The following is a 15,195-nucleotide window of genomic DNA, read 5'->3' as shown; positions in this document are numbered from 1 at the left end:
ATTGTTATGCACATAATATGAAAATGCTATTCTATCCAACATTGAACTAAATCCTACTAGGTATATAAATATTTACTAGGAATTTATAATAATAAACTAAATTAACCTTCTACTTTTGACAGAAGACCTTAAATAATATTATACATTGGAAGAGAGTGCTTTTTCTTCTTTTGGAATGTATAGGACTGTCACCATAGCAACAACGGTAACCATAACAGCAAGGTCATCAACACTTCATTACAATTTAATGACAGGAAGGGAAGGAAAAATATCTTGTCATTTCAGTTCTATGGGAGGATTTTGGTAAGAACATACTGTAACTTGGCCAGGACATCTGCACTCTTAAGAAAACAATACAGAAAGCCAAAATATCCATTTTATAGCTGATTTCAAAGAGTCAGCATTCTGAGGCATGGTGTGCTTGGACGTCATGAAGAGACAGGGGCTGAATGGGAAAAACTCACATATTGGATCAGCCACTTCACCTCCCACGACTCTGGTATTGCCTTGCATGCTCTGGAAACAGAAGGCCCTCTGTCCCTGGCTTGCTAAAAGCCAACCACATCACAGCCTTAGAGTCTCCTTGAGTTTTTTAAACCAATTTATCCTGCAGTAAAACTCTATTAAATATTAGGCTAAGACTTTGTCAACTATGACTTGCTATGCCAGACATAATGTAGTATATAAAATGAGGATGAGGGCTGGATATATTTCATTAATCTTACTAAAAGGTTACAATTTCACGCATATTTGGCCAAGAGTACAATCCAGGGTCATCATTACATTACACTCTGAAATACTTCAGATGATATCTCCAAAAATTATGAACATTTTCCTCCACTGAAAGCTTTACATTATCCCACCTATCCAAATTGACAAAAATCTTAACCAATTCCGTACGAGCGTCAACTTTAGCCGACAGCCGTGATATGACTTTTCTAATTTTTCATTTATCAAAATAAAATTGTGAACATTTAAAAATAACGTAATGAAAACATATATGTATATGTTATCTATTCTGATTTACGTTACAAGTAAAGCTGCCTGTAAAGTAAAACAAGCTTTCAGTGCTTTAAAGCTTTCCTCATCACACAAGAGCAAAATGGATTTGTCGTCAATGCACAGCACAAACTACCGTGCAGACTATGAGTGCTGGCTGTGGGCAAGGTTTCTTGGCCAGTGAGCACTGTACCAAAGTGGTTAATTATCTAATTAACTCTATATTCAAAATTTTCCAGGCCAGGCGGTGACTCATGCCTGTAATCCTAGCTCTCTGGGAGGCCGAGGTGGGAGGATATTTCAAGGTCAGGAGTTGGAAACCAGCCTGAGCAAGAGCGAGACCCTATCTGTACTAAAAATAGAAAGAAATTAATTGGCCAACTGAAAATATATAGAAAAAATTAGCCGGGCATGGTGGCGCATGCCTGTAGTCACAGCTACTTCGGAGGCTGAGGCAGGAGGATCACTTGAGCCCAGAAGTTGGAGGTTGCTGTGAGCTAGGCTGACACCACAGCACTCTAGCCCAGGCAACAGAATGAGATTCTGTCTCAAAAAAAAAAAAAAAAAAAATTTCCAATTGTCTCTAATATGTCCTTTAGAACTTGTTTGTATGCACATCAAATAGACATACATTTATTTATATATGTGTGTCCTATATAGATTATATATATATATATAATTGTGATTTTCAGGAATTAATTTATAGAATTGTGGGGGCGGGCAAGTCTGAAATTGTAGGGCAGGCCTGCTGATGGAAACTCTCTGGCAGAAGCTGATGCTATAGTTTTGAGGCAGAATTTCTTCCTCCTTAAGAAAAACTCAGTTTTGCTCTTAAATTCTTTCAGATGATTGGGTGAGGCCCACTCACATTTATCAAGAAGAATCTCCTTTCCCTAAAGTCATGTCACTGTAAAGGTTAAACCATATCTACAAAATACCTCGACAGTAACACCTAGGTTAGTGTTTGGTTGAATAATGAAGTACCATAACTTAGCCAAGTTGACAACTGACAATCACATCTTGTTTAGTTTATTCTTCTAGCCGTGTGCTGTCCAGTATGGTAGCCACTAACACCTGAGCCCAGGAAATGTAGCTAGTTGGAATTGAGGTGTGCTGTAAGAGCAAAATCCACATAACATTTGAAGACATACTGCAAATAAAAAGAACATAAAGTATCTCATTAATAATTTTTATATTGATTACATTTCGAAAAGATGGTATTTTAGATATGTTGGATTAAATAAATTGTTTTAATTACTGAAGTTGATTTCACTTTTATTTTACTTTTCAAATATAGCTACTAGAAAATTTAAAAATATATATATGGCACACATAATTCTTTTGGGTGGTGCTGCTGCAGATCTTGTATTTTCTGTAATTTTGAAATTAGATGATAAAGGTTTGACTAGATTAACCTTTCCAAACAAGATTACTTGTGACAATAGAAAGTATTATCTAATATACTATCAATTATTTAGAGCTTGGCCACTGGACTGAGGGGATGATCCTGATTCCACAATGAGAAAATTATGGTTTTTTTCTTCTTGTGATCAGAAGGTAATTTGAGGATGTTACTTTGCCACCATATGAATATCTGGTTTCTCATTGACAATTCACCTAATGATTTCGATAGTAATTGATAATCCTTGACTGAATCAATCATTTCATCAGATATTGAAATTTTTTTTATTTGTTACACATAATTAATTCTCATTACTCTATAAAGTGAAAATTTCCTATTTATTCAGGCAATTTAGTTGCTATGAATACTTATTGGAAAGGTACTTATTGGAAAAGGTAAATTCTTATCTCTTTTAATTATCAATTTTCAAAGTAAAGGATTGACTTAATAGCTCCCATAAATGATGACCAAGTACTTTTTCTTATTTTCTTTTTTGAATATCATTATGAACTCATAGATTTTTATATATATACAATATTTTTCAATTAATTTCAATCATTATTCTTTTTGATGTTTGAATTTTCACATCTTGGACAGTGGGAGCCCCTTCAGTTAGGTTCCATTGTCCTTTTGACACAACTCTCATCAATCCTGCAAAACTTTCTTGCTTTCTGGCACAGCAATATATTCCAGATTCACCTCATGTCTTCCATCTTCCTTACCTAGACCTTTTTATTTTGAGACAGAGTCTTGCTCTGTTGCCCAGGCTAGAGTGCTGTGGTGTCAGCCTAGCTCACAGCAACTTCAAAATCCTTGCCTCATGCGATCCTCCTGCCTCAGCCTCCCAAGTAGCTGAGATTACAGGTGCATGCCACCACACCCAGCTAATTTTTTCCATTTTTAGTAGAGATGGGGTCTCACTCTTGCTCAGGCTGGCCTCAAACTCCTGAGCTCAAACGATCCACCCACCTTGGCCTCCCAGAGTGCTAGGATTATAGGCGTGAGCCACCACGCCTGGCTTACCCAAACCTTGAATCTGTTATTTCTCTAAAAAACTTCTGGCTCCTGGTTTGGGGAAATACATTTAGAAATCAGGATCTTTTGCTTAGAGTCATGACTTTATTTACTTGCAATGGCATCTAAATTTTACATTCAAAAACTTAGGGGCAAAAAAGTGAAATTTAATTTTTCTATAAGTGAATTTCCACTGATGTCAGAAAATAAAATCTTGCCCATCAAAATACACTTAGTCATTTCTGGATTTATCTTAGAATCAATTGGATTTAAATTCAATCAAACTTTGGCCTTCTTCTTAACTCCCCTTTTGCCAAAGAAGATATAGACTTGGGGGTTTAGGGTGGAAGGAGTGTTTTGTGTTGTCCTAGCACCAGACAGAAGTGTCTTATTTATATAAGGGTTGCCAGATTTTGCAAATAAAAATATAGGACATACTCTTTTTAGTTATACACACACACACACACACACACACACACACACACACACACAAATGTACATGTTCTCCCTGTTCCTTGGTCACCAGGTCTTTGCAGACTACTCTGTATTCTCTGTGTCCCAGCTGATGGGAATTTCTAGGTCTAATAATCCAATCACAACAACTGCCAACCCTTCCTGGAACATAAAAAAAATCTATTTTCAAGGCACTATTCTAGTTTTCACATTTCTACTTTAATGCTGGCCTTAAAACACTTTGAAGTGCTTTTGTCTCCCACCCAAAGCAATAAATACCACTAATTTTGACATAGAGGGCCAAAGAAAACTTAAGGAAAGAAAGACTTGTGTTAGTGTTTCCAAATTCATTTTGCTGCAAATGCCTCAGGAGTGATTTGCTACTCCCTGTCTGGGCTCCTGTCCTTTCCTACCTCCAGAATTTTGCTAAGGTTGTTCCTTTTGCATAAACTTCCCCACCCCCACCAGTCTCTGTATATTGAGATCTACTCATCTTTCAGGACTCATACAAACCTAGAAAGTATTCCTTTCTCTTTCTAATTAAATTTCATCTCTGTCTTTTCTGAAAGACTTATTATTTAATTCATTCATTCTAAAAGCATACATTAAGTACCTATGACCTGCCAAGGTTTATACTCTGTTATCTGAACTAGGTTTAAACTCTGAAAGGAGAACCAGTGTCTAGTTCATCATTGTACTTTTATACTCAGTAAACATTTTTAAATAAATGAAAGAAGGAAGGACTTAATGGATAATTGTATGGATTGCTGACCACCCAGATTGCAAGAACCTTATCTCTCCCTCACTTCCGAGTGCCAGAATGCCTAAATTCTTGGCTTTCCATACCTCTCTTACAAATTCGCTTTTATCTGCATCTATTTTATCTGTGTATGTCTTTCCAAGAGGAAGAAAAGGACCCATTTTCAGTCTTAGAGTAGCCCTTCTACTCACCCTCTGGTCTAGAAATCATTTTCTCCTACTTTCCCTTGATGCAGCAAAGGTTTCCTTTCCTTTATCTTCAGCCTCTCCCCTGGCTTCTACTCAGCATATAAACAGGCTCAAATGTTTCAAGTCTTTAGCCCCCAGCACCTTGCTTCTGAGTGTCCTACCTGCCTCTCCATTTTCATCTCCTGTTTCTTGCAACCTTAAAGCTGTGCTCTAGCCTGACTGAAGTATCTAACTCTTTATTTAGGTTCACCTCTCTTGCTTTTATGTGCTCTTTCTTTTGCTTAAATATCCTCATTCTTTGTCTTCTTGGTTTTACCTGTGAACCCCCTAAGTCTCAGCTCAAGGACTCCCCCACTCTGGGAAGGCTTCTAAGACTCCCACAGAAGAGCTGGTCATGCCCCTGCCTTTACAATGTCACCTTGTATCTGACTGTATTATAATTCTCTGTTGGTTGATCTGCCTTCCCCAAGTGATTGTGGGCAGGTACAAGGTCTTATTGATACTATGAGTATTCTTATTGGCTGGCTGTAGTAGGTCCTAGAAGCTTTAATTGAATAGATGAATGAATGAATGAATGAACAAATCAGACTAATCATTTCATTATTTATAGGTACTGCACCATGCTCAGAAAAAAATCCTATGATAGTCCAAGCAAATGGTTGTGTTTGTCCCATAGCTAGCCCTGGCAAGGTCAGCATGACCTTGGCAAAGTTGTGTCATGTATTGAGTAGGGAATCAACTCACTTTCCTGTTTGTGTAATATGCTGGCCAAAGGAAAGATGGCTGTGTGTGTGGTGAAGGCAGCAAATAAAAAGACCTTCTGTGCAAGGAAAGTTCCCTCTTACATTTCATTTCACAGGAGGTACCTCCTTGGAATGCAAACCCTAATTCAAGGAGGGTTAAAACAGATCCTGCTTACATGTGCAAAGACAAGTAGACAGTTGTGGAAATCTTTATTCTTGGGTCTGAACCTTCTGCCAAAGCCAACTAGGGGGAAAGGAAAAAAAAAACCCTCATCATTGCCCATTTTGGCTACAAATTCTTTCTACTATTCATTGAAAATAAGAACTAAGTAAAAAAAAAAAAAAAAAAAAAAAAACTTAGAATCATCTAGCAAGACCAATTCAGTTTTTCCACCCCAATTCGCATTTTGAAAATAAAAAATCTGAGGTATAAAGTGGGAGGTAGTCTGTCCAACTTTTCACTGGCAGTTAACTACCAAAACTTGTTCTTCAGTTCAGCTTTCATGATATTTCACCCTACACCTTTTCAAGTTAATTCTGTTAATTAAATGCATTAATAGAAAAAGTACATGAAGAGAAAAAGGGATGGCTATAATAGCTGAAATGCATTATGGTACTCTACAATAGTTCAACAAGTCGGATATGCTTCCAAATATTACTGCGTTTGCCATTTACTCACATTGATCTATGGCCTGATGTCAACTTTTTCTGGCACTTAAAATATTATTAATTTGAAAATAGTTATTTCAAATCTTGTTTCTTCAACTACAAAATGCATGCTTTTACTTTTGGAAGGATCATGGAGGTTGATGATAGAGAGCCACAGCATTTCATAATGAATCTGCCCAGTTTCCATGGGGTAGCTGTTAAGAACTGTGAAAGGTCTGAAATTTTTATCTTACTTGTAATTTCACAAGTTAGCCTTGTGGATGCTAACACAAGACATGAGACTTCCGAGTTAGGAACAGAAATGTTATTACGTATGGCAGCAGTGGGTTGGTGTTATAGGAGACGAACCTGAGCTTGGGGAATTCAAATATTTCATTATAGGCAGTAATACTGCCTACTGTTTGTTCTAGAGGGAGAAGCTATTTCTATCTTCCAAGGCTGTTTGCTGTACGGCAATATAGAAATAACCTTGAAAAGACAGTCTGAAATAAAAGGTCAGTACCTCTGCTCACAAGACATGCAGAAACAGAAGGGATCCATGGAATATTGTTGTCTACTAATTCCCACTCCATATTTTTATACTGCCTTGGCTTCTGGTGAATTTTCTCATGAATATGCCAATCCATTGGCTACTCTGATTAATCTAATGACAGAGGCCAGACCAGACCTGTTAAAGTAGTCTCAGGCAGCATTTAATTAATTAAGGGTACTATCATCAGAAATGCAAACAAGACGAAGAGGCCATCCTGCAGATGGACCTCAACCATGCTCCCAGGATCTCAGACGCAAATAGCTCTGTAGAGCCCATAAACCATCAGTGTCTACTGTAGAAAGTCAAGTGGTTTTCTCCTTAAATTGTTTGGCCTGAGGCATCAATTCAGGTACAATGGGATGTATTAGCTATTGGACAGATTCTACCTAGTTCTGCCAGGAAGACATGTAGGACAATTCTGTCATCCATAACAACGCTGGCCGGTCAATTGAAACTGACCTAAATGCCTTTCAGGGCTGAAGTGATCAGTTCAGCTAACGTCAGGGAACTATTTTGTATTGCCTTTTGTAATGAAGGGATTCCCATTGCAGGAAAAACTGTCCTGAGGCTGCACATAAATAACAAGTCAGTTAGCCCTCTGAGGATTTTCTCTGAGTAACTAAAAGTAACCTGATTTTAGAAACATCTTTATAGTTGTCTGAGGGCTCCATGATCTATAGGTGGTGTTTCTTTAAACACTTTCAGGTCTTTTATGACCACCTCCCAGGTGCAAAACACTGTATTTTAATGCCTGGCTTCTTCGCTAGTACAGTCCCGGGGAAGTGACCATTGTTTGTCATCGGGGCCCACCTAGTCGGAACTACACCAGTCAGGGACAAGTTGACAGTGCCTCTAATATGGCTTTCCAGCCAGCTTAGGGATCCACGTTTACTTCATTGGGTGTAATCCTTGGTTCTGCAGGAACTTCCTGAGGGAGTCCGATGTGCCCTGTTTGTCCATGGTACCACCCAGGTAGCATCTGTCTGACCCATGGAGTGACTGAGTATTGGCTGTGGGAATGGGAGTCATAAAGAGATCCAGGAATGCTACTGAGTGTTTTGCCTGGGAAGTGCAGAAGTTGGGGCCTTCTCCTGCTGTTTCTTAGATTTCTCAGCAAGGTTAAGGGAAATAGTAACCAAATTGAGGTAAAAACTATTTGGGAGGGCGGGGAATGGCAGACTCAGGAGTTAGTTAAATTTAGAGTGTATGCAACTATTGCAGGGAGAGCCACACTAGGGTATTTTCCTTCCTGAGGCACGCTCCAGGGTGGTTTTGAAAGACAAAGCTCATTAATATCCTTCCTTCCTCTGTACCTTATGAGGTCTGATGTTTTCCTTCCCAAGCAGGAAAATGTGACAAAACTGGTATGTCCTATTCTACTAGCTATAATTTCATCTTGTTTCAAATCATTCCCTACTCACCCTTAGATCTTTCATCCAGAAGGTTCCCATACATCCAGAGGGTAAAAAAGCATTCTTATAACACTTATAGAGCTCCTTTGTCCCCCCACTTTAGCCTGCATGGGCCACTCAGCAAGCAATATACTCAGCCAAGTGGCCACTATCCTTATAATCTGGGACCATGTCAACCCCACAAGAGAACCAGATAGGAATACCAGAATTAAGTTTGGATTCTCTAGGCCATTTCTGGTTCTGGTTGCCACCTTGAGGGTATACCAGCCAGGCTGTCCTGAGGTTGCAATTAAAGGAAAGAAAGAAGTTTGATGTTCAGAAATGGTCAAGATGGAATATCCAATTTTTAAAACAGATCTACATAACCCCACAACTCTTTTATTCTAATTATTATCTAGGAAGTGGCTGAAAGAAGATGATTCCTATCTGTGGACAGCCACATTCAGTACACAAACTGCCTTGCTAAAATGTGGGAACCATTTGAGGAAAGGAGGAAAGAGTAGTAGAGTCAGAAATTTTGGGGGTTGGCTTTTAAGAAGGTTGTTGCAGCATTCCACAATACAGGATGCCTGTGGATGGTGGCGGAGTGAAAAGTCCATCAAATTCTTTGACAACCAGCCCGTTATTGAGTGGTTTTTGTAATATTATAATAGCCATACATTTTCAGACTCTAAAAGGACTAAAAAACTGAAAACATGACATAGATTAATTTCAAGGGCCACAATGGTGTGACCCAAGTTGGCTGATGGGACTGGAACAGGAACAGCAGAAATTGTGAGGGTGTCAAAGGAGGAGAGGGACCAATGATGGCCCCAAGAGGAGGTAAAAGGTCCAATGTAGTCAGTCTGCCAAGAGTAGATGGAGTTTATACCCCATGCAGTGTGGCCTCCTTCACTTTGACACAAACAGGTCAACTTTGGACAGGAGTCACAAATCTAGCATGCCACAGTAACCTCAGTATCAGAAAAAGTGTCCTTTACTTTTTGCCCAGTCTTTGATGGTGGATGTATTGCCATGTCTGGTAAGATCATGGATCTAGACAGAAATGGTGACAATCTGGATGGCACAGGCTCAATCAGAAGCTGGATTCTTATTGGGTTCATAAACAGGCTCATACTGTGGCCTTCCACATGAGTGACCTGGGTGGTTGGATGAACTGCCACCATTTATTTCCACTGTTCACGAACCCAAAGAGGACCTGACCAAACACCTAGGCCAAAGCTGTAAAAACAACCTTGAATTCTGCCCACTGAGGATAGTGACCATGTCCACTTTGGGCTCTGCCTTGATGGCACTGAGGTTGAAGTATCACGGCAGCCAGGGGACACCAACTGGTTTCAGATTGGCTGAGCCTTCCATGAACCAGGTCCAATCATTTAGGGAAACCTCTGTGAATCGAAGATCCCATTGAGCTAGTGGCTTCACTTTTTAGGCAGTGTAGTGGGGAATGAAGCTCCCCCCTCCCCACCCCAGAAGTTTAGCTGCTATTTCTTCCTGCAAAGCCAAGATCCTGCTTAGGCCATACTGGCAATGCTCTTGAATATACCATTTCCATTTGACAAGCGAGGCTTGTGCCCTTCACATCTTGTTAGTTGTTGAGTTCGAGTTGACCCCTCTTCCCCAAATGGGATTATCAGGCTGAAGAGTTATAATGCTTCCATGGGTCAGGTGTTCAGCATCAACAAGAACCCAGTAGACAGCTAGTAGATGCTTCCAAAAGGGATGCACCCAGTAGCCATGTCAGGACAGTGATGAATCCAGAATCACAGAGGTACTTTCAGGTGGAGGCCTTCAGGGAAATGTTCTATTTGCCAGAGAATCCAGTAGGCAAAATCACCAGTCACAGAGACTTGTAGTTTAAAGGTGCCACTAAGGCTGTTGGGCCCTACCTGGAATGGGCTAGAGAGATGGTTGGTTGGCAGTTTTCATGTTCCACTAGCATTTCTCTACATGCAGCTCTTCCCATTTATGAGGATTTCTTCTGGCACATACGGAACAGGGAAGTACAAGCACATAATACATCAATTCCTACTATAGTGTCAAAATATAAAAGTAGCAACAACAGTACATTAAATTGGTCCAAAGGGTCCCACCCACAAGTCACCTTAGCCTCCCTTACCCACTGTGGGTCCTACACAACCCTTAATAGTAGAAACGCGATGTCCCCCGCCCCTCAAGGGACTGTTACCATGGTGAATTGGGTACCTGTATCGAACAGAATCATAGAAGTTTGAATCTTTCTCCTCCCTGAAATTCTTCAGCATACTCACACAGGTGTACCCAGCCATTGGAGACAAAGGGACCTCAGCCACACCCCTAATCACGCTTCCTTTTAGGGAAAGGTTGAGGGACACAGAGGCAGACAGCAGCTCTGCACAGTAAACGTGTGTCCGCGTTCAAGCTCAGGTCTGAGTGGCGTGGCAGTATCGTGAGATCACCATGGCTACCGCCATCTTCTTCAGCTCAGGGTACCTCTTGACTCAGCAGGACATCCCTAGCGTTTTCCCCTGGGGCTCTGAGGTTCGTATCCTTTGCCTGACTCTTGGAGTGGCACTTTTTTTTTTTTTTTTTTTTAGGGAATCCATCTTAATCCAGGGCATTTCCTCCTCCTTTGTCATCATCACATCTTTTAAATTTTCACCTGGTTCTAACCTAAGATGTAGGGGCATTTCCCAGGTGGCAAGGCTAACTATAAGAATCAACCTGGATTCTTCTGGGTAAGTTTCTTATTCTCCAGGGAGTCACCTTCATCAGCATTGTAAACCTGAGTGGGGCAGTAAGAGCCAGTATAGTAGTCAATACCTCATCCATGGTTGCCCACTGGAGTTTGTCCAGCCCACAGCATGCTATGTGGGTAGCTGAGTTTAGAGGGCTAGGAATGGTTTGGACAAATTCAGTAGCTGGCTGACATCCAGGTCTCCTCTCTGTGAACACAAGAAAACAGCAGGATGAGTGGGCTGGTAGCTCTCAGCTCAGGAGCCTGAGTTCAGGTAAATTCTGGACTTACAGAGTCAGATTGCAGGCATTTACTAAGTATTTGACCTCTGACCACATTCATTATGAGGCAAGAACGAAGAAGAAATTTGATGGGGGGAGTGAACTTAAAGGCTAGAAGGAGTAGATATAAAGGGGCACAATCCAGAATCAAATGTCAAAAACCTAAACAGAGCTAAATATACGTGGGTACAGATTGGCAAGAAGCCAGAAGTGTCAAGGCATATTGTCTTTATGAGCCACCGGGTGTCAAATTATCTTGGAGGAACATGTTTAAGATAATCATCTCTCACTTTGTCTTCTGAAATAGAGTCTTATCTGGTTTCCCCGACTCCAGACTCTCCCTGCCAATTTTTCCTCCATGTGTCTGCCAGAGCTCCACTTATGAAACACAAGTCTGATTATGTCAGTACACTGCTTGAAAATCCTCCTTTGGCCTCCTCCTGCAAAAAGACAAAGTCTCAGCTCCTTAGCATGACACTTAATGTCCTTTACAAGCTAAACACGGTTTGCTTTGCAACCTCCTCTCTGCGTCTCCTCAACATGTACCCAATGTTCTAGCCACACAGAATTATATGGTTTTTTTCCCAGAGACACCATGCTCTTTCAGGCCAGTTTGCCTTTATTTCGTTGCCTTGGATGACCTTGTGTTTCTCTGCCTGGAAAACTACTAGGTTCAGCTCAGCTGTCTCCCCCTCTAAATGTCTCTCTAACCTGCAGGCTGTGCTACCATATTATCATACACACATTGATTACAATGTTGTGTTGCTGCAGCGTCTGTATCTGTGCTGCCCACCAGACTGTGACCTTCCTGCGAGAACTTGTCTTATTCATTATGGTAGCTGCTCCACTTACTATATATAGTGGGCACTTATTCAATATTTGTTGAATGTATTAATATCTTTATGGTACAACAGATTGTTCCTTTGAAGCTGTAAGTACTTCATTTTATCATGCTAAAAATCATCAGATGAGATCCCAAGAATCTAGATTATTATGAATAATAACACCAATCCACCAAGTATAATATTAATGACTTTGTATTAGAGATCCATTTTTTTTATTTCCAAAGCAATCAGCAGTAACTGCTGTAATTAAGCACTCTAATCTTTAAGGCTATTAAGTGTGAAATTAAGCTGAAGTCATCCAAAGGACAGCAGGTAAACATTGTTTTAGGGAATGAATGTTCATGTGTGGTTTTTCTAAAGAGATACGTAGGCCATGTATCACTTAACTATAGTTATTTTTCTGTAATAATCTTACTTGGTCCCAAATGAAGCACCTCCTCTCCACACTTCCTCTCCCCAAACCCACACTCCAACTTTTCTCTTGCTCCGTTGCCTAGAAAACAAATACCTAAAGGAAATAGAGATTTTGTATCAAGTTACCTAAAAATACTAAAGGTGATTATGGAAGCACTATTTGAAGTGTTTCCTTAAGGAACCTCCAGAAAACATACTTCTTGTGTCCTTGGGAGTGTATTGAAGCTCCAGAGAGTGCACAGGTATTTATTCAACCTAAAGGGCAACTGGCGTGACCATTTTTTGGAAAAGCACAGCAAATGGATAATGACCTGTAACTTTATAGGAACACCCTGGTTTCTCAGGAACTTGGGCATTGTGTGGCCATTTTGTAAAAATCTTTGACTCTCCCAGTACCCCTTGTCTTCATGACAAGTGTTACTGAAGAGTAATTAAGAAAAGTTTTGGTATCTCTAAACAATCTTTCAGGTGCAACACACTGGTTCCCTGACACTAATCTGCAAATGCAGGAAGGAAGCAAACCAACAATTGTACATTGATATTGTGCAGTACTGCCTATTCTTACACTAAAACTATATATTTTAGCAAACATATAGTTAGAGCAGTAATGATCCTTTGTTATATAAGAAAAATAAGCAATCAGAATTGGTGTTTTGGAAGATATCAATCTTCCAATTTTACTCTAGTACATAAAAATATACTTTCAAATAAGAATATAAATCTTATTTGCAGTGAAGAAAGTCCACCAAATATTAATTATTGTAACATGTATTGCAGGCAGACTTATTCAATACCTATTCCAACCCTCTTTCAACTTGCCTTCTTCCACTAAAGAGGCTGAAAAGCTAAAAATTATCCTTCCACACTCCCTTGAAATTAGAATGCAGTCATGTGGTCTAGGTGCCACCAATCAGGTGTCCCTGAGGGAGACACGAATACTAAATTAAGAAACTTGAAGCTATGACCTTGGAGAGAGAGTAGATCTGGCAAGCACATGGAGTTGAAAGCTGGTTCTTCTGGAAGCTGCGATGGAAGTTGTGTTCATATCTAAGCATGCTCAGTGCTAAGTTTTGGACTGCAGCTGCAGTGGTTTTCATTTTTCCTACCTCAATTGTTCCTGGCTAGGCAATATCCAAGTCTTGTTCTCTTGCTCTCCTAGAGATTTGTGAACTACCAAAAATTTCTTCTGTTTCAATAAACTAGTGTCCTTTGTTGTTTGTAATTAAGAATTCTGCATATGTCTTTCATGTACTAATCACATTTTCTTTGTGTGTGTGTGTGTGTGTGTATGTAACTTGCTTTTTTGTGATAACTTGTTTTATTGCAGTAGTCTGGAACCAAACCCACAATATCTCCAAAGTATCCTTGTAAAAAGGTTTTCACCAGTGGAAACATACTGATTTCTTTGTATTTATTTATTTATTTAAATTCAGGATATTCTCAGAGTATAAACATTTTGGATACATGAAATGCATTTGCCTCACCCAACCAGGGCTACAAGTGTGTCCTTCCCCCATACAGTGTGCCCCGTTTCCATTAGTTGGGGGTTTACCCTCCTACACACCTAGTGGGCACCCAATGAATATTACTACCATGTGAGCAACTTAGTGTTGATTAGTTAGTACCAATTTGATGGCAAGTGCATGTGGTCCATGTTTTTCCATCCTTGTGATACCTCACTTTGAAGGATGGGTTCCAGCTCTATCCAGAATAATACAGAAGGTGCTAGATCACCATTGCTTTTCATAACTGAGTAGTATTCCACAGTAAATATAACACATTTTATTAATACACTCATGTATTGATGGGCACTTGGGTTGTTTTCACATCTTTGCAATTGTGAATTGTGCTGCCATAAACATTCGAGTGCAGATGTCTTTATTATAGAATGTATTTTTTTTTTCCTTTGGGTAGATGCCTAGTAGTGGGATTGCTGGATCAAATGTATTTCTATTTTTAGCTCTTTCAGGTATCTCCAAATTACTTTCCACAGAGGTTGTACTAATTTCCAGTCCCACCAGTGTAAGAGTGTTCCAATCTCTTCACATCCATGCCAGCATTTGTTATTTTGGGACTTTTTGATAAAGGCCATTCTCACTGGAGTTAGGTGATACCTCATCGTAGTTTTGATTTGCATTTCCCTAATGATTAGAGATGTTGAGCATTTTTTTATGTTTGCTGGCCATTAGTCTGTCTTCTTTTGAAAAGTTTCAGTTTATGTCCTTTGTCCATTTATTGATGGGGTTATTTGATTTTTTCTTGTTGATTTTCTTAAGTTCTATATAGATTCTTGTTATGAGCCCTTTATCGAATGTGTAGAAAGCAAATATTTTCTTCCATTCTGTAGGTTGTCTATTCACTCTCATGATAGTTTCCTTGGCTGTGCAGAAGCTTTTTAATTTCATCAGATCCCATTTATTTATTTTTATTGCTGCTGTGATTGCTTTGTGGGTCTTCTTCATAAATTCTTTACCTAGGCTGATGTCTAAAAGAGTCTTCCCAACATTTTCTTTCAGAATTCTTAAGGTTTCACACCTTAGATTTAAGTCTGTTAACCATACTGAGTTGATTTTTGTGAGAGGTGAGAGGTGGGGATCCACTTTCAATCTTCTGCATGCAAATATCTAGTTTTCCCAGCACTATTTATTGAATAGATATTCTTTTCCCCAATGTATACTTTTGTCTGCTTTGTTGAAGATTAGATGACAATATGAGGATGGTTTTATATCTGAGATCTCCATCCTCTTTCAAAGGTCTATATCTCTGT

The sequence above is a fragment of the Microcebus murinus genome, chromosome 11, assembly GCF_040939455.1.
Source record: "Microcebus murinus isolate Inina chromosome 11, M.murinus_Inina_mat1.0, whole genome shotgun sequence".
In the NCBI taxonomy this organism is placed as follows: Eukaryota; Metazoa; Chordata; class Mammalia; order Primates; family Cheirogaleidae; genus Microcebus; species Microcebus murinus.
This window is presented reverse-complemented; position numbering follows the sequence as displayed.